This window comes from Lissotriton helveticus, chromosome 2_1 (genome assembly GCF_964261635.1).
Source record: "Lissotriton helveticus chromosome 2_1, aLisHel1.1, whole genome shotgun sequence".
In the NCBI taxonomy this organism is placed as follows: domain Eukaryota; kingdom Metazoa; phylum Chordata; class Amphibia; order Caudata; family Salamandridae; genus Lissotriton; species Lissotriton helveticus.
In genome coordinates this window covers 1,552,823,573-1,552,843,948 of record NC_136059.1, presented here as the reverse complement: position 1 = coordinate 1,552,843,948, position 20,376 = coordinate 1,552,823,573, and the positions used below count along the sequence as shown (strand labels likewise).

General features: G+C 48.8%; 1 protein-coding gene and 1 long non-coding RNA gene across 2 annotated transcripts in view; one reads left to right on the top strand and one right to left on the bottom strand.

The window, feature by feature from the left end:
- Positions 1-20,376, top strand: part of CFAP299 (cilia and flagella associated protein 299) — a 2,020,143-nt gene that overhangs the window by 300,541 nt on the left and 1,699,226 nt on the right. The window lies entirely within an intron of this gene.
- On the bottom strand, positions 13,132-13,512 carry LOC144819843 (uncharacterized). Its single transcript, XR_013607594.1, has 3 exons — positions 13,470-13,512; positions 13,308-13,378; positions 13,132-13,201 (listed from the first exon to the last, which is right to left on the bottom strand). It is a non-coding gene; the product is annotated as an uncharacterized LOC144819843 (long non-coding RNA).

Genomic DNA, 20,376 nt, shown 5'->3' with positions numbered 1-20,376 from the left:
AAAAAAAATCTCGTTTGATTGACTGAGGGTCATCTTGGCCACTTCTCGCATATTTCCCTGATTTTAGAAGGTTAATGACAAAGTCAGGGCTGGATGATGAATAAAATGAAATATATTTCATGAAGGTAGTGCGAGAATTCCCCTTTAAGGCTCCTCTCTTGAGTGTTCATTTCCTGTCTCTTCAAAGTTTGACGTCAAACCTCAACTATGTTTCTGCGAATGACTTTCCATGGATCTTGTGTATGCACTGGGGCTGAAGTCTTCTAATTCTTCATTTAATGTATGCAGATTTAATACGACTGCCGTCACTGCTTGTATTTATGCAGGTGGAGTTACACCAAAAATAGCACCTTACATTGAAAGAGCTTGCACTTTCTGTCCTGACGTTACAGATGTTATTTGAATTTTGGAGCGCAGGCCAGAGTCAGTTTGCTCTTCATTGCATTTGGGACTCTGCCACAGCAATTATCTGAGGGGTACCTTTGACATGCAGCTGCCAAAACCAAGCATTTGCACCCCCCTTTCGTTTTTTGAACTGTTTCGTTTAGGGTTGTGTAGGGCAGTTGTATTGCTGCCCACATAACTAACGCACAGTTGTTCTAGGAGGGGTGAAGTTCCTACCTGCGGCCAATATAGACCTGCCTCTGGCATCGCTTGCAAGAAGAAGTCTGATCTCGACCCCACCCTGTTCTTGCTTCCCTTTGGCTGGGTGGCATCAGTTGACCACACCATAGATTCTGAGGAGCCATAATAAGGCACAGTTAGGGGTGGGCAGGACACCCTTTTCCTGAATTGATGGCCGTAGCTGCTGCTGGTGCCCTGTGTGAACTGAAGCTGTGGATCCATAACAGAACAGCTCCTGCTGGTGGTTGTTTGGATAACACATTTAAAGTTAATCCAAAGTTCCTTTGCACTCTCCTTCTTCAGCATCTTATCAGTTTTGGGCAAGTGTGAAACATTTTCATATCCCAGGCCCTCCTTCAAGTGGTTTGCGGTCTGGAACAAATATACAGCACATAAATGTGGAGTTCAGTGTAATGCAAAGCAGGCTTAGTCACTCCTAGCATGCACAGCAAAGGTAGTAGAATATGGACAGTTACAATTGCATTGGCTCCCTGTGGCTCAGAGAACCCTTTTCAAAACAGGGTGTATCATTTTCAAATATCAATACGGTAAAAGGCCAACATTTGTGTCCTCCAGAATCCGGAATTATATCCCAAAGCATAATCTAAGGTCTGCGCGCCAAAACTTGTTGGAGGTCCCTACATTTAACAAGAAGAGGCTAGGTGGAACTAGGTTTGGAGTGCTTGCTCCTGGGGTCTGGAATTCCATTCCCCCTAACATCAGAGCCACAACATCCTATACGAGCTTTAGATCTTTGTTAAACAAGCATTTGCAATGCAATAGGTCTCGCATTAATTGGCATTGCTAAATATTGCAACACCAATTGCAACAAAAGTCTACAAATTGTATGCCCAAAAAATGTCTATTTTTGTAGCAATGGTGGCATGCTGCGCTTTAGATTAATATGTTTAAAAGTAAAGCGCTACATACTGCAATTGCTACAATAGTTAATTGTGGATGCATTAAAAATTGATGTGTGCACTGATGGCTGGTGGTGTGTGTGCCTGTAGAAATTGTGCACTGATGGCTAGTGATGTGTGTGCCTGGTGGAAGTGTGCACCGCCGGCTGGTGGTGTGTGTGCCTGGTGGAAGCGTGCACTGACGGCTGGGGGTGTGTGTGCCTGGTGAAAGTGTGCACTGACGGCTGGTGGTGTGTGCCTGTTGAAAGCATGAACTGACGACTGGTGGTGTGTGTGCCTGGTGAAAGCGTGCACTGACGACTGGTGGTGTGTGTGTGTGCCTGGTGAAAGCATGCACTGACGGCTGGTGGTGTGTGTGTGTGCCTGGTGAAAGCGTGCACTGACGTCTGATGGTGTGTTTGCTGGGTGAAAGCGTGCACTGACGGCTAGTAGTGTTTGTGCCCAGTGAGAGCGTGCACTGACGGCTGGTGGTGTTTGTTCCCAGTGAAAGCGTGCACTGACGACTGATGGTGTCTGTGCCTGGTGAAAACATACACTGATGGTGTGGTTGTGTGTGTGTGGTTGTATGTGTGGTTGTGTGTGTGGTTGTGGTTGTGTGTGTGGTTGTGTGGTGTGTGTGGTTGTGTGTGGTTGTGTGTGTGTGGTTGTGTGTGTAGTGTGTTTGGTTGTGTGTGTGGTTTTGTGTGTGGTTGTGGTTGTGTGTGTGTAGTTGTGTTTGTGGTTGTGGTTGTGTGTGTGGTGGTGTGTGTGGTTGTGTGTGTGGTTGTGTGTGGTTGTATGTTATGTTTGTGGTTGTGTGTGTGGTTGTGTGTGTGCTTGTGTGTGCTTGTGTGTGTGGCTGTGTGTGTGTGTGGTTGTGTGTGTGTGTGTGGTTGTGTGTGTGTGGTTGTGTGTGGTTGTGTGTGTGGTTGTGTGTGTGTGGTTGTGTGTTGTGTGTGTAGTTGTGGTTGTATGTGGTTGTTTGTGGTTGTGTGTGTGGTTGTGTGTGGTTGTGTGTATGGTTGGGTGGTTGTGTGTGGTTGTGTGTGTGGTTGTGTGTGTAGTTGTGTGTGGTTGTGTGTGTGGTTGTGTGTGTGGTTGTGTGTGTATGGTCTTGTGTGTGTGGTTGTGTGTGTGTGGGTGGTTGTGTGTGGTTGTGTGTGGTGTGTGTGGTTGTGTGTGTGTGTGGTTGTGTGTGTGGTTGTGTGTGTGTGTGGTTGTGTGGGTGGTTGTGTGTGGTTGTATGTGTGGTGTTGTGTGTGGCGGTTGTGTGTGGGTGTGTGTGGTTGCGGGTGTGTGTGTGGTTGCGGTTGTGTGTGTGGTTGTGTGTGTGGTTGTATGTGTGGTTGTATTTATGTGTGTGGTTGTGTGTATGTGGTTGTGAGTGTGTGATTGTGTTTGTGGTTGAGGTTGTGTGTGTGGTTGTGTGTGTGTGGTTGTGTGTGTGTGTGTGCTTGTGTGTGTGTGCTTGTGAGTGTGTGATTGTGTTTGTGGTTGAGGTTGTGTGTGTGGTTGTGTGTGCTTGTGGTTGTGTGTGTGGTTGTGGTTGTGTGTGTGTGGTTGTGTGTGTGAGCGTGTGTGTGTGTGGTTGTGTGTGTGGTTGTGTGTTTTTGTGTGTGTGGTTGTGTGTGTGTGTGGTTGTATGTGTGGTTGTGTGGTTGTGTGTGTAGTTGTGTGTGTGGTTGTCGTGTGTGTGGTTGTGTGTGTGGGTGTGGTTGTGTATGTGGTTGGATGTGTTTGTGGTTGTGTGTGTGTGTGTTTGTGTGTGTGTGGTTGTGTGTGTGGTTGTGTATGGTTGTGTGTGTGTGGTTGTGTGTGTGTGTGGTTATGTGTGTTTGTGGGTGTGGTTGTGTGTGTGGTTGTGGTTGTGTGTGTGTGTTTGGTTGTGTGTATGGGTGTGGTTAAGTGTGTGTGGTTGTGTGTGGGTGTGGGGTTGTGTGTGGTTGTATGTGTGTGGTTGTTTGTGTGGTTGTGTGTGGTTGTGTGTGTGTTGTGTGTGTGTGTGATTGTGTGTGTGTGGTTGTGTGTGTGTGGTTATATGTGTGGTTGTGTATGTGTTTGTGGTTGTGTGTGTGGTTGTGGTTGTTTGTGTGGGGTTGTGTGTGTGGGGGTGTGTGTGGGTGTAGGTGGTTCTGTGTGTGTGTATAGTTGTGTGTGATTGCGTGTGTGTGTATGTGTGTGGGTGTGTGTGTGTGGTTGTATGTGTGGTTGTGTGTGTGATTGTGTGTGTGGTTGTGTGTGTGTGGTGTTGTGTGTGGTTGTGCCTGTGGTTGTGTGTGTGGTTGTGTGTATGACAGTAATACTAAAAGCATCTCAAAATAAAGGAACACAAACTTCGAGTTTGTGGAAAGAGAAAGCACATTGTAAGTCAAACGGGTGTGGCAAAGCAGTAACACAGCAACATGTTCTTTGATGTTTGATGTTTTATGTTCTTTGAACGAGTGGTTCTTTGAACGAGAACATCAAACAGGCGGAGCTAAAGTGATCGCGGGTGAAAGTGATCTCAGGAGCTTAATGAGCATGACGAGGTATGCCATTTGGCGCCTTGGCTCCTAAGTGCACGCCCGTGCACATGCACTGTAGCTCTAGGCTGGCCAGGCTGGCCATGGTAGCATTTTTTGAGCCCTCACTAAATGTCTCGCCAGACCAGCGCATGTGCTAGGTCAGGTGAGACCTAAAAATATGCTTTCTCTCCATCTCTCTTCTGTGGATGAAGGCTGTCACAAATAATCAAGATAGAGACCTTGTGATGGAGGGGTATATGGGCAGAGTAAAGGTACAGAGTCTGTGGCTGATAAAAAAACAAGCATGAGGTGATAAGGGGAGACTTGGGACGGATGGGGGGACCGGATACGTTTATGACAGATGGTGAAGGATGCGATGGGGAGTACTTGACCAATAGAGAAAGACAGTCAATGATGAATGAACAGAGCAGAAAAGAAGTAAGAAGCTAGCATGGAGGAGCAACAGGGTGAAAAGTAGACTGGGTATGTGATGAATATAGATAGGTTTAGGGTGAACTGGAGAGGTTATTATGGAGCACGTGAGGACTGACTACTTTACTTACAGAAATGATCAACCATTTCCTAGTGACTTGACTTCGATTTTGGGGTTGAAATTACAAAATATTTATTTTCGCGAGATAGTCATTGCAAATAGATGGAACCCTAATTGTAGTTTTCCAGAGCTGGTCTTTCCAGAAAAGCGACTTCTTTGAAACAAGGCAGAACAATGTGCACAACAATGTTCTAGGGTTAGAGACGCTGCCTTTAAGCTGGCAGATAAGAGCACGCTTGCCCTGGGGACTTTGGGAAGTGCAGCTCACGCGCCTGACCTGTGGGGGATGGGAAAGCAGGGTGTTGTCCTCCGGGTACAATAGTGTGGAGGAGCTAGCTGCACATCGTTCACTGGGACTTTTGTGGAAAGTGTGCATAACTTAAACATTTTACTTGTAGCTCCTCTAATGATTTGAGAGGCTCATTCATTCTAAGAGTTAGTTATCAGGCTGCATAAAATATATAAATGCATGAAGCCAGCAGTTTCTAACTTTTTGCCTCCCGTTGACCCCCCACCGAATCACTGTTGGAAGAAGGGGACCCCTCCTAAGCAGTGGGTACTTTTTTTAACTTTACATCAAATAAATACTCTTGTTAAGCCATTTTATCTAGTTTACAAACAATTACAAAAAAAAAAAAAAATTAATTGGAAGGTTGGAGTTTTCCACTATTTTGTTTTAATTTTTGAAGAGGCGGCGATATGCCAGACAGTTTAGCACACCACCAAGTTTTCTGCTCCTAATGCATTCTCTCTTTTTGTTGGTGTATATAAGTACTTCGTTAGCCGACACCAATCACCCACACTAGATTATGTTTTATGTACTTGTTTTGCTTCCACAAATCAAGTTAATTACATCAACTAAATGTTTACCTCCAGTTTCAAAGCCTGTCAGATTTACAGAGCGTTACGTTTTGCTTTTTATGTATTTATACTTTATTAATCTGCTAAACTTACTCAATTTTCTAAACAGTTGTATACCCCCTGAGTAGGTGTTAAGGATCCCCAAGGGTCCACGGGCCCCAAGGTTAAGAACTGCAGCATTAAGCTGCAAATGCAAAAGAAGTTTTCATGAAGAGTGGTCGTAGCAGGGTAAGGTTGTGTTTCATAAGCATGCACAAAGTGTTTGCGACAAGGACTGGAAACATCAGTGGCTGCCTAGAATCATTACACACTCACCATGGGAGGATCCCATTGACAGATTACATCATGTCCTTCCTTGTTAGTGCGTTCTTGGAGTTGCAGTCTTGGTTTGCTTTAATTAAATGAGCTGAAGTAACACATGTATTGAGGATTTGCTAAAGAAAACTTCAGAACTGAAAACAGTGCCTTGATGATATGTCAGACTCAACCTTACGGAGGGCTTCAACCAAGGACTCCAAACCTGTGATCCAGCACTGGCGAGCTTAATCAAGGCGTGATTGAAAGCACAGAGTGAGGCGAACACAGAGGGCAGAAGAACTGGAGTAAGGGACAGAGCTGGGGAACCAGAATCCAGCCTCGGCTCAATATCCTGTGATTCTGGGCAAATCACAATCTCCCTGTGCCTATCCAAAATGAATGTGTCCTTGTGTAATGTAACTGGTGCTTACGTAAAGCGCTGCGATACCGTTGGGTTAAATCCACGCTATATAAAACTGCAACAAACAAAAATAATTATTTAAGTGTTGGGCCCGCCGTGTGCCCGGTGTGCGGCGGACCCAGGTGGCATTGGGCCCACTGCACACGGGGCACACGGCGGGCCCTGGGGGCATTTAAAAAAAATGTATTGTAGTGTTGGCCCCGCCGCGTGCCAGCTGTGCGTCTGGCCCAGGTGGCATTGGGCCTGCCGCACACGGGGCATGCGACGGGCCCTGGGGGCATTTTTTTTTTAATTATTGAAGTGTTGGGCCCGCCGCAAGCTCGGTGTGCGGCGGGCCCAGGTGGCATTGGGCCCGCCGCACACGGGGCATGCGGCGGGCCCTGGGGGCATTAAAAAAAAATTGTTGTGTTGGGCCCGTCGCGTGCCCAGTGTGCGGCCAGCCCAGGTGGCATTGGGCCCGCCGCACACGGGGCACGCGGCAGGACCTGGGGGCCTTTTTTTTATTATTTAAGTGTTGTGCCCGCCGCGTGCCCGCCACACGGGCATGCGGCGGGCCCTGGGGGCATTTTAAAAAATAATATTTAAGTGTTGGGCCCTCCGCGTGCCCAGTGTGCAGCGGGCCCAGGTGGCATTGGGCTCGCCGCACACGGGCTCGCAGCGGGCCCTGGGGGCATTTAAGCGATCGCTATTGAAAACAAAAAAAACACGCACGCGAGTGGTGCGCACGTGCGCCACTGCGAGCAATATGTTTTCAATTATCGCACCCGTGTCTGGGCACGATAATTGAAAACATATGTGCTTTGGTGCTCGTAACAGACACCAATAGGCTATGGGCGGAGCAGCGGGACCGCCTATGGCCTATTGCGTGTTCCGTTACAAAACAACACACACTCCAAGCCCAAACAGGGAGGACCATAGGAAATGAACACGCACGAGTGTGTTCATCTCCAGGGTCCATTTCTGAAACCCCGTCAAAAGGACTCTCGCTGCGCAAACACTGATGCGCAGTGTAACTCTAGGCGCAGACCTAAAAACCTGCCTCTTCAGACAGGCGTACACTTAAGTCTTCGAGTCTCCTCTCCCTCCATGCTCTTCTAGCACCATGAAACCTTGTTGGTGTATGGGCGCTTTATAAATATGCTGTAACATAACATAACACAGTGACCAAAATACAAAGTGAGTAGATTCTTACCCTAGAGTTGCTCTCAAATGTACTCCTGTCAAGCCTAAATAATTTTGTTTCCACAGTTACAGCACCATGAAACCTTTTTGGTGTACCTATACATGAAAAGAGAATACAACAAAAGGTATATGCACATAGATTGACAATCATCTTAGGAGCACTATCACACAGGCAGAAATTACTTTGGCAAATATTGGCCAAGCAATAGAGGCACGTCCTTCCCAAAATGGCAGTTCTTATAACCCCTCAGTATCTCAGAGGAAGTATAAAATCATCTCTAAATCACAGTCTTCCTCTCTATTCTGTTGGTGTGCGGTACTTACTGTAGTTGCAGGGAAGTCCCTGCTAGCTCCCGACATTTGCGCCATGTATTCTCACAACGGACCCCAGATGTCTGTTGGCCTTTCCTTCGGCGCTTGTAAGGATTCATAGGTCTTGTCTCTCTCATTATAGAATGTGGCATGTTAGTGCCAATTACGGAATTTGGGAATGGGGCCCTACATCCTCTCCCTGGCACTGGGCGAACACCAGTAGCAGTGCCACCAAGTTCATCTTAGGTTGGGAGATGTTCACAGCATAAGCCAGGAGCACGGGAAATGGTGCACAGGTGAATTGAGTAGTAGCTATTTCCTGAGTCGCAAGGACAATTTCCGACCAGAAGGTATACCCGGGGTGGGGGTTGTCGGGCAGTGCCTATATAGCCTCAACACCAGGTCTCTAGTTTTAGGTGACAGATGCATCTGTGTCACTGACGGAAACTCCTAGGGTTCCTTAGGGACACTGTTCCACCGCAACAAGGCTGCATGATGAAATGAAATGAAATGAACGGAATCTTGTATTGCGTGACTAAGCCCGAAGGCATCAAGGCACCTAAAAGTATGAAATGGGATCCAGTGCTGTAACTTCACCAGTAGTCGAAACTGCTTTATTGTGTTAAAGCTACCATATGTCAATAAATGTCCCAATTTAGTGCGGCCCAGCTGCTTTAGTGTTATTTGCACTGATTGGTCTTTAGCAAGAGGGGAAGCAGAATTAGTGGCAATGGGCATTTCAGAGAAGTGGACGAAGGGGAGGCCAGCACAGCTAGCCAATGAACATAACGCTCAATGACTACATCGGACCATCTCAATATATTTGCCTAGTTTGGGCGCCATTACAGTCCGCACGGTGTTCAGCGCCACTAGTTGAGTTGGTCTCTTTTGATTGGGATATTTGTAGCGGGGCAACGAGAGTTAATCCAGTAGATAGCATAATCTGCCTTTGCTGCCAAAAAGTATCTTTTAGGATCAGGAACAGCAAATCCACCATGTTCATGTGACCGTATGACCCTCTCCCAGGTCTCCCATGGAGTCCTACTGCCCCATATGAGCCTGGTAAATAAAGTATGAAGATTAGTGAACATCCGTCTACCAGAGGAGATGGGAATATTTTTTAAGAGGTATAGGGACTTGGGAAGAACCAACATCTTTATCAGGGCTATTGTGCCCACTATGGAGTGGGTATTAAGATCCAACTCTCCACTTGTGTCAAGAGCTTGCTAAGAATAAGATTATAATTATCTTGCAGAATGGACTCCTGACTTCTGTTAATACGTTTACCCAAATATCGTATTGAGTCCTCTCTCAATGTCATTGGGAACACCAGGGTGACTCTCCAGGTTTTGCCTGTGAGGTGAAACATTTCAGGGTTTTTTTCAGTTCATTCTCAAGCCTGCAAAATTGCCAAAATTAACAATGTTTGTAGAATGGATCTAAGGTTTTCATCTGGGTTTTAACAAACAAAAGTATAGCATCCCCATATAAAGAAAGTAAGAGACTACACATGAAAAACTCTAGACCCCTCTGGCCTTGCCGCCCACATAGTAGGTAAGCAGGAAGCTCAATAGCCTCAGCAGTGGCAACAGGGAGCAGCACAGTTGTGTACCTCTACTCACCTCGAGGGTGGGAGCTAGGTAACCATTCACTCACACCCTAGCCATTGTGTGAGTGCATAGCAATTCTGCCAGTCTTGTAAAATAGTGGTCCAGGCCCATTTGGCTCAGGATAGCAAATAAAAATGTCACTCAAGGGAGTCAAAGGCCTTCTCTGCATCAGAACCACCAAGAAAGACCACCTGGACTTCCCGTCTAATACGATAGATCAACATCATTAGCGTGCCTAGGCTGTTGGATGTAGCAGTGGCATAGCAAGGGGGCGATCCTCCCTAGACAGCATGAGATTTGGGGTCGGTAGCCTATCCCGTGCTCTTACCAGCGGCCATCACTGGGATCACCAGCACCCCCTTACTCTCAGATGTGGCCACAGGTGGCAAAGGCAGGCAATGCCACAGACTGCACAAGTTCTAGCTACGCCACTGGGATATAGCCCCACCGGGAGTAAAAACAGACTGAACCAGTATCACTAATTTAGTCATTAATGGGTTTAGTCTCTTGGCAAACACCCAAACTAAAATGTTGTGATCGCCGTATAATAGAGATAGTGGCCTATAGGAGCCTGTGCCTCTAGGGTCCTTGCTCGGTTTTAGAATTATGGATATCAGGGCCTCCATTGTTGTAGGATTGCAAGAGCCAGTATAGAGAGACTCTTTAAATGGTTTCAGTAGTCAGGGAGCAAGGATTTCTTGGAATTCCTTAAAGAATCCAATTGTTAGGCCATCAGTACTCAGGGTTTGGCTCTGGTAATGCTATTTATGGTCAAATGTATCTCACTCAGAGAAGTCAGGACCAATAAATAGCCTTGCATTCCTCCCTCCACCCATACCAAAGTGATATTATCAAGGAAAGTTTCTATTTGATTGTGGGTAAGGTGCAATTCGTATGAGTTTAAATCCATGTAACAGAAGTAAAGACTTTGAACGATGGACTCCTTACCGGTTTTGGGCACCACTGTGTGTGAGTGCAGAACCTGCACTACTGTCCTAGGTGGGGCCTCTCTTATTATCCATGAAAATGTTTTACTTGGCAGCTCGCCCTCTCTGTAAGTACGAGCCTGAGCATGTTTACCCAGATATGTGACCTCACGGTCAGCTTATTCTGTAAATTAAGCCAGTAGGCTAGCCATCGCAGCCAGCATAGCTTTATCGTGGCTTGTTTCGTAACCATGATACGTAGGTAGTGGCTAGCACTGCTTCTACTGTGTGTAATTGAGTCCGGATAGGCTTATAGACTTTTGCTTGTTTAGAAATGGATATACCCCTTATTTATACATGAAGGCTTCCCAGACAGTCAGGAAGGAGGGACCAAGCATACATTGGTGTCAAATATTCCTCAATGGCTGTTGCAATATCTGCCCTGAAGACAGCATCTGTCAAAGTGGCAAAAAGAAAGCACCATGGTTTGTAACTATGCAGGAAATCTGGTAGCCTGATTGCCAGAATCATTGGGGAGTGGTTCAAGCACTCCTGACTGCTTGTTTAGTAGTAAAATGTAGCAGCAAAAGTTGTTCAGTTGGTCTCCTGGAGCTTTTGGCCCCTGTGCCCATGCACCAGTCAAGTGCCTTCAAGGTAACTGCACATGTGACTGCTTCTTTAGTTGTAAAATATACCAATAAAAGGTGATTAGTGGGTTTCCTAGAGCTTTTGGCCCCTGTCCCACTGCACTTGCTGCACCATTCAAAACATGCCATAGTGCTCACTTGTGACTGCTTGTTTAGTAGTAACATGTAGCAATATTCGGTGTTCAGTGGGTTTCCCAGAGCTTTTGGCCACTGTACCACTACACCTGCTGCACCATTCAAATCATAACCCTAGTGCCTCCAAGGTAACTGCACTTGTGCCTGCTTCTTTGGTTGTAAAATATAGAAATAAACGGTGTTTAGTGGGTTTCCTAGTGCTTTTGGCCCCTGTGCCACTGCACCTGCTGCTTCATTCAAATCATGTGCTATGCGAACAAATGATGGACGGAATGCTGAATGAATCATACATCCACCCCCAGTCAAAAGATATGGGTTAAATCCATCGTTCTTTTGCTCAACATGCCACCCAGTTTAGACCCAGCCATATGAAAACCAGCCTTGTCCCTGTGCCTCATGGGAACAGTCCAGACCGAACTGCCAAACCAGGTCCTCCCTGATTTGCATATGGCTGGGTCCCGAAAGCCTGAAACCAGTCCTAGGATGCTTGTTTCCAGTCCAGGGTGGACCTGGCCTGGCAGTTCAGGCTGGACTATTCCCATTGGGCGCATGGTCAAGACTGATTTGCATATGGCTCAGTCCAAACTGGAATGGCATGGTGAGCAAAAAAACGATGGATTTAGGTCCATCGTTTTTTACAGATCTCTGTACTGGGGTGAATGTATGACATTGTTCTGCATTCTGTCCATCGATTGTTCTTTTTCCATTCAAATCATGGCACCTAGTGTCTGCAAGGTAACTGCACTTGTGACTGCTTGTTTAGTAGTACAATGTAGCACCAATCAGTGTTCAGTGGGTTTCCTAGAGCTTTTGGCCCCTGTGCCTTTCACTGCACCATTCAAATCATGGAACCTAGTGCCTGCAAGATAACTGCACTTGTGACTGCTTGTTTAGTAGTAAAATATAGCAGTAATCGTTGTTCAATTGGTTTCCTAGAGATGTTGGTCCTTGTGGCACTGCACCATTCAAATCAATGCCCTAGTGCCTTCAAGGTAACGGCACATGTGACAGCTTCTTTTGTTGTAAAATATAGCAATAAAAGGTGATTAGTGGGTTTCCTAGAGCCTTTGGCCTCTGTACCACTGCACTTGCTGCACCATTCCAATCATGCCATAGTGCTCACTTGTGACTGCTTGTTTAGTAGTAACATGTAGCAATATTCGGTGTTCAGTGGGTTTCCCAGAGCTTTTGGCCACTGTACCACTACACCTGCTGCACCATTCAAATCATAACCCTAATGCCTGCAAGGTAACTGCACTTGTGAGTGCTTCTTTAGTTGTAAAACATAGCAATAAACAGTGTTTAGTGGGTTTCCTAGAGCTGTTGGCCTCTGTGCCACTGCACCTGCTGCTCCATTCAAATCATAACAAAAACTACAATGGGTATGGCTCTAATCAGTAAGGCTGAGCCCATAAATGACAAAACAACCAGAATTGCCAGTACTGATCATTATTCAAATAGCTTTGCCGGACACAAAAGCTACTAGTCAAACTGGATCCAGATTAACCAATAATCTTTATTTAATTGCAAAATCAATCAATTTGTTGAATAACACTCTTTCAAGAGAAGCAACGCCAATCATACCTAAAAATGTTCACAAGAAATTAGAACAATATAGACACCACAAATACTAAAAAAAACATCTATGTACAAGAGAAAGGTCAAAAACAATCACAACTCAATTCATTCAACCAACACTTTCATCTTTCATACCACATATCCTCAATCAACCTACTCAACATTCACACTCACATACTCAAGGTCCCCTAAAGCAACAGAACAATTTATTTTGGAAATTTGACTAGACAAAGAGGGCCTACAACCAAACAATGCAAAAGTTCAATATTCAGACTTGGCTGTGCACCAAATTTCGAATCATAAATTCAAAAAAGCATTTAAACAACGCACAACCAGCCTTATCTGTCGATGCAAAGCATTTGTTTGATAAACAACAAAACAACAAAAGGGTCTACGCATTTCAAACCCCTTTTTAATCGTGGGAGGTCTACGCATTTCGAACCCCTTTTTAATCGTGGGGTTCCCCGCAGGACCACAGATAACTGGAAAAGAAAAAGAAAAAGAAATTAATTTGGATGTAGAAATACTGACTTCCAATATCAAACAGTGAACCACCTAAACGTAACATGCCAAAGTGCATCTTACCTATTTTGTAGATCCACTAGTGATCAATAACGTTATTTCATCAATCAAGGAGAGCGTGTAACAAATTCTAAAAACAAAGGACACATAAACACAAAGAATGACATGAATAAAACCGCTGTCAAAAAATTATCTCCTTTAGTGACTTGTTGTTGCCAACAATAATGATCTCTTACCGATTTGTAACATGGTGGTGTCACGTAAAAGTCGAATTAGCTGACTGTAGATTAGTTGGACTTTCTGCTTTCTGGAAAGAAGGACATTTTTAGAGCATATGTTGAGACCGATGATAGAGAATCAGCGTTTATGACGGTGTCATAGAATTCTTTCAATCGTACCTGATGTCCGAGTATACCTCTAGTATGACCGAGCATCGGGGGGGGGGGAAGAACCGAATGGTGTAACGTAATTCTGAAAAAACAAGAATGTGTTGTTCGTTACGCTTAGGAAAAATGGGGGCTTGTCATCCAAAGGGAGGCGCTTGAATGGTATCACCTAGTCAGGCGGTGGTTCATGCAAGCCTAAAAAGCAACATGCCAATAAAGGTTTAGCCAAGCAGTTGCCTCGTATGCAAATGATCATATCCGAGTGCCTTGTAGTTTTAGGAACGCGGATTTTCGGCATGGTGTTATTTAGGAAAAGGGGGGGGGCGCTGTTGCCGTGATCGGACCTATATCTTTTCGTCCATTTTTAGGTCTCGCCTGTCGATGCGCATGCGCATCGAGCTTGCGAGACTATTGCGGCTTAAACAACCTTTAACTAACAAGCAAGGAATCGTGGCGATTCCTTGCAGTGCCCGTGACTTTTAAGCTCAATGCGCATGTGCATTGAGCTTAAAAGCGCGTGCACATCAGTTCCCTCAGCCGCAATCGCCGTCTGTTCCCTCAGCCGCATTCCTCCGACACCTTTTGAAGTGAAGCTTAGCTTCACTTCAAAGGCCCCGGCTTCTTCACACCCACATGCCGCTCTCCCCGCTCCGCCCCCTCCCCTGCCCGCCGTGTGCATTTCTCCTTCCCTCCCCACAGCAATGCCCTCCGTCTGTTTTACAATTTGAAGAGGTAATCGGAGTCTCAAAGAGATAAGAGGGATATTTGGATCCATGTCTAGTGGTGAGGAAAAAAAGAGAATTGATGTCAGCGCATGCCAGTGGCGCCGCTATAGGTTCCCTCGTCTCCTGTTTCCCTCTCCTCCTCCAATCTTGCAATGATTTCTCTCTCTTAAGCTTCTCCCTTGTGTGTAGAGTTCATCTCCCTTCGGGTTCTCTCTCTCCTCTCGACCATCTGTTTCTCTCTCTCCTTTTCTCTCTCCTTTCCGCTTCTCGTTGGTCAACGATTCACTACAACCCGCTCCTCTCACACACAGGATCGCCTCTAGCTTTAGCTGCGTTCCTTTGTTTCTCACACTTGTGTGACCCCTCCTGCACTCTCGGGCCCTGCCATTCACTTCCCTCCCCGCCTGTGTTTTCCCATAACTTCTCACCAGCAATGCTTCTCACCCCTTTTCCTCTCTGCTCCTGTTCTAACGCTCCCTTCTCCGCTATCCCATGGATCTGACACCCCCCACCCCCCCCCCCCTCACCCTTACTCCATACTTCAGCCTCCCCCTGCACACACACAGCTATGCAGTTTCAACTTTGCACCCGCGAGATTCCCCCGCCCCCAACCCCGATATCCCCAGAACACCCTTCTACCCTAGCCCCTTCAGGCGTTCACACATCTCACGTGCTTTTTAACCTCACCCCTCGCCCCCCCCCAATGCTCTACCTATCTCCACTCTCATTCTGCCCGCTGTCTCGTTCTCTCTCTGTCTCCACTCACAGACGCGTCTCTGCAGCCCCCCCGTGTTCCCTAACACTCTCCCCACCCTATCTGGGAGTTGTTCTTGGCAGCGGCGGCTGCAGCTGAATTGCAGGAATACTTTCCTTTATTTAGGAGCAGCCAGGGGTTGGGAGCGCAGCTTCTCACATCTGGAACTCATTGGCACCCATTTGGACACAATGTGTTGCCCATATATATATATTCTGATTTTTTTTTTTAACTCTTTATCGGCCGCGGGCTACGAACGTGAAGCCAAGAGCCACGTGTCCGGGAGGGCGCGGGTCAGAGGTCAGGCCGTCTGACTGTCCTGTGATATCACTGAAAGACGCTGTTTGTATATTTCTTTGTGTTATTTTTGTCAACTTCCTCGTAATATAGTGGTACAATTTTGAATTTAGTGAACCAGGTCTCTCTTGGAGCAACAGGGAAGTGGGGAGTTTTAAACTCGTCACCCCTGCAGAACAGAACAAGGGGCCCTCATCCGCCATCTTAAAACCTGGTCATGGGTCAGTGCCATCTTAACTCAATGTGGCCCGCTACCAGCATCCCGTCATGTCCTATTATTCTCACTAGTACATCAGTCTGGTTTCATTGTGCACTCAGGTGCGTGGCGTTCACTAGTACATCACTATGGTTTTTTTGTATCACAATCAGGATGCCTCACCCTCAACCCCTCACCCTCAACCCCTCACCCTCAACCCCTCACCCTCACTCACCCTCAACCCCTCACCCTCACTCACCCTCACCCTCACTCACCCTCACCCTCACTCACCCTCACTCACCCTCAACCCCTCACCCTCACTCACCCTCACCCACCCTCAACCCCTCACCCTCACTCACCCTCACCCTCACTTACCCTCAACCCCTCACCCTCACTCACCCTCAACCCCTCACCCTCAACCCCTCACCCTCACTCACCCTCAACCCCTCACCCTCAACCCCTCACCCTCACTCACCCTCACCCTCACTCACCCTCAACCCCTCACCCTCACTCACCCTCACTCCCCCTCACTCACCCTCACTCACCCTCACTCACCCTCACTCACCCTCACCCACCCTCACTCACCCTCACCCTCACTCACCCTCACCCCCAGTCACCCTCACTCACCCTCACCCTCACTCACCCTCACCCTCACTCACCCTCACCCACCCTCACTCACCCTCACTCACCCTCACTCACCCTCACCCTCACTCACCCTCACCCTCACTCACCCTCACCCACCCTCACCCTCACTCACCCTCACCCACCCTCACCCTCACTCACCCTCACCCACGCTCACTCACCCTCACCCTCACTCACCCTCACCCTCACTCACCCTCACCCTCACTCACCCTCACCCTCACTCACCCTCACCCTCACTCACCCTCAACCCCTCACTCACCCTCAACCCCTCACTCACCCTCACTCACCCTCAACCCCTCACTCACCCTGACTCACCCTCACCCTCACTCACCCTCAACCCCTCACCCTCACTCACCCTCACCCTCACTCACCCTCAACCCCTCACCCTCACTCACCCTCACTCACCCTCACTCTCACTCAACCTCACTCACCCTCACTCACCCTCACCCACACTCACCCTCACCCTCACTCACCTTCAACGCCTCACCCTCACTCACTCTCAACCCCTCACCCTCACTCAACCTCAACACCTCACCCTCACCCTCACTCACCCTCAACCGTTCACCCTCAACCCCTCACTCACCCTCACTCTCACTCACCCTCACTCACCCTCAACTCCTCAGCCTCACCCTCACTCACCCTCACACTCACTCACCCTCAACCCCTCACCCTCACTCACCCTCACCCTCACTCACCCTCAACCCCTCACACTCACTCACCCTCAACACCTCACCCTCACTCACCCTCAACCGTTCACCCTCAACCCCTCACTCACCCTCACTTCACTCACCCTCACTTACCCTCAACCCCTCACCCTCACTCACCCTCACCCTCACTCACCCTCAACCCCTCACCCTCACTCACCCTCACTCACCCTCACTCACCCTCACTCTCACTCACCCTCACTCACCCTCACTTACCCTCACCCACACTCACCCTCACCCTCACTCACCTTCAAAGCCTCACCCTCACTCACTCTCAACCCCTCACTCAACCTCAACACCTCACCCTCACTCACCCTCAACCGTTCACCCTCAACCCCTCACTCACACTCACTCTCACTCACCCTCACTCACCCTCAACTCCTCAGCCTCACCCTCTCACCCTCACACTCACTCACCCTCAACCCCTCACCCTCACTCACCCTCACCCTCACTCACCCTCAACCCCTCACACTCACTCACCCTCAACACCTCACCCTCACCCTCACTCACCCTCAACCGTTCACCCTCAACCCCTCACTCACCCTCACTCTCACTCACCCTCACTTACCCTCAACCCCTCACCCTCACTCACCCTCACTCACCCTCACTCACCCTCGCCCTCACTCACCCTCACTCACCCTCACCCTCACTCACCCTCACCCTCACTCACCCTCACCCTCACTCACCCTCACTCACCCTCACTCACCCTCACCCTCACTCACCCTCACTCACCCTCACCCACCCTCACCCTCACTCACCCTCAATCACCCTCACCCTCACTCACCCTCACTCACCCTCACTCACCCTCACCCTCACTCACCCTCACTCACCCTCAGCCTCACTCACCATCAACCCCTCACCCTCACTCACCCTCACCCTCACTCACCCTCAACCCCTCACCCTCACTCACCCTCACTCCCCCTCACTCACCCTCACTCACCCTCACTCACCCTCACCCACCCTCACTCACCCTCACCCTCACTCACCCTCACTCACCCTCACCCTGACTCACCCTCACCCTCACTCACCCTCAACCCCTCACACTCACTCACCCTCAACACCTCACCCTCACCCTCACTCACCCTCAACCGTTCACCCTCAACCCCTCACTCACCCTCACTCTCACTCACCCTCACTTACCCTCAACCCCTCACCCTCACTCACCCTCACTCACCCTCACTCACCCTCACTCACCCTCGCCCTCACTCACCCTCACTCACCCTCACTCACCCTCACCCTCACTCACCCTCACTCACCCTCACTCACCCTCACTCACCCTCACTCACCCTCACTCACCCTCACCCTCACTCACCCTCACTCACCCTCACCCACCCTCACCCTCACTCACCCTCAATCACCCTCACCCTCACTCACCCTCACTCACCCTCACTCACCCTCACCCTCACTCACCCTCACTCACCCTCACTCACCCTCAGCCTCACTCACCATCAACCCCTCACCCTCACTCACCCTCACTCACCCTCAACCCCTCACCCTCACTCACCCTCACTCCCCCTCACTCACCCTCACTCACCCTCACCCACCCTCACTCACCCTCACTCACCCTCACTCACCCTCACCCTGACTCACCCTCACCCTCACTCACCCTCAACCCCTCACCCTCACTCACCCTCACTCCCCCTCACTCACCCTCACTCACCCTCACTCACCCTCACTCACCCTCACCCACCCTCACTCACCCTCACCCTCACTCACCCTCACTCACCCTCACCCTGACTCACTCTCACCCTCACTCACCCTCAACCCCTCACCCTCACTCACCCTCACCCTCACTCACCCTCAACCCCTCACTCACCCTCACTCACCCTCACTCACCCTCACTCTCACTCACCCTCACTCACCCTCACCCACACTCACCCTCACCCTCACTCACCTTCAACGCCTCACCCTCACTCACTCTCAACCCCTCACCCTCACTCAACCTCAACACCTCACCCTCACCCTCACTCACCCTCAACCGTTCACCCTCAACCCCTCACTCACCCTCACTCTCACTCACCCTCACTCACCCTCAACTCCTCAGCCTCACCCTCACTCACCCTCACACTCACTCACCCTCAACCCCTCACCCTCACTCACCCTCACCCTCACTCACCCTCAACCCCTCACCCTCACTCACCCTCAACCCCTCACCCTCACTCACCCTCACTTACCCTCACTCACCCTCACTCACCCTCACCCTCACTCACCCTCACCCTCACTCACCCTCAACCCCTCACCCTCACTCACCCTCACCCTCACTCACCCTCACCCTCCCTCAACTCCTCACCCTCACTCACCCTCATCCCCTCAGCCTCCCCCTCACTCACCCTCAACCCCTCACCCTCAACACCTCACTCACCCTCACTCTCACTAAATGACAAAGCCATCAATATAGCAATTTTAACATCGCAAAAATAAATAAATTATGTCATTTACAAGAACAATAACTACAACTTTTCTAATGCGATACTTATTGCATTCCAACCCCACTCATCCACGCAACGCCACTCACACACGCAACGCCACTCACACACGCAACGCCACTCACACACGCAACGCCACTCACACACGCAACGCCACTCACACACGCAACGCCACTCACACACGCTACGCCACTCACATACGCAACGCCACTCACACACGCAACGCCACTCACACACGCAACGCCACTCACACACGCTACGCCACTCACATACGCAACGCCACTCACACACGCAACGCCACTCACACACGCAACACCACTCACACACGCCACTCATCCACGCAACGCCACTCATCCACGCAACGACACTCATCCATGCAACACCACTCTTCCATTTGCAAAACAAAAAATGTCTAACTATTCTATTGCGAGACCTATTGCATTTCCAATGCTTGTTTATTTTGAAACTCCGGCGCCTTGACACCTGCGCAAGTTGAATTAAATGTTGGCGGCATACCTGTGTTTTTGCAGGTGCGGCGTGGTTTTACTTGATCCAGCATAGTCTGCTCGGTCTCCGTTTAGGGCTGCAACGGATACAAAATATCATACAGCCCCGACCTGCAACGCGCATGCAGCTGCGCGAGTGTGGCTAGAACAGAAGCAGCGTACCTGTATATTATTTGAACAGCATGTTTCTTCAAATTGCAGCGAAGTCTGCTAACAGTACTTCCGGATGTAGCTTGTCTCTTGTCCGGCTCCAAGTTGATATAAAAGGCATAACGATTGGTTCAACAGATTGTGGGAAAAGAACTCCGCCGCTAAGGATTGTGGTAACTGTAGTCCGGTGATCTCAGTTTCTTTTGCTCCAAACATTTAATTGGGCAAAATATAACAACAGTGAAAAGTCCTTCAAGGTTAAAAAATCTCTGATAATTCATTTAAACCTGAATATCCTGTATTAAACTTCACAATTAGCAAAGCCTCACGTTGGGATAATCTCAACTCCGGGTTGCCCCCTCTTTGGTCCTTTTCAATTTTAGAAATCATTGTCCAATGCAGATCATGTTCCATATGGGCTTTTTTGATCCAATGGTTGACTAAAGGGGCCGTGGCCACTTTCTTTCGAATGCGTGACTTATGTTGGGTGATACGTTGTCGCACCTCCTGATTTGTTTT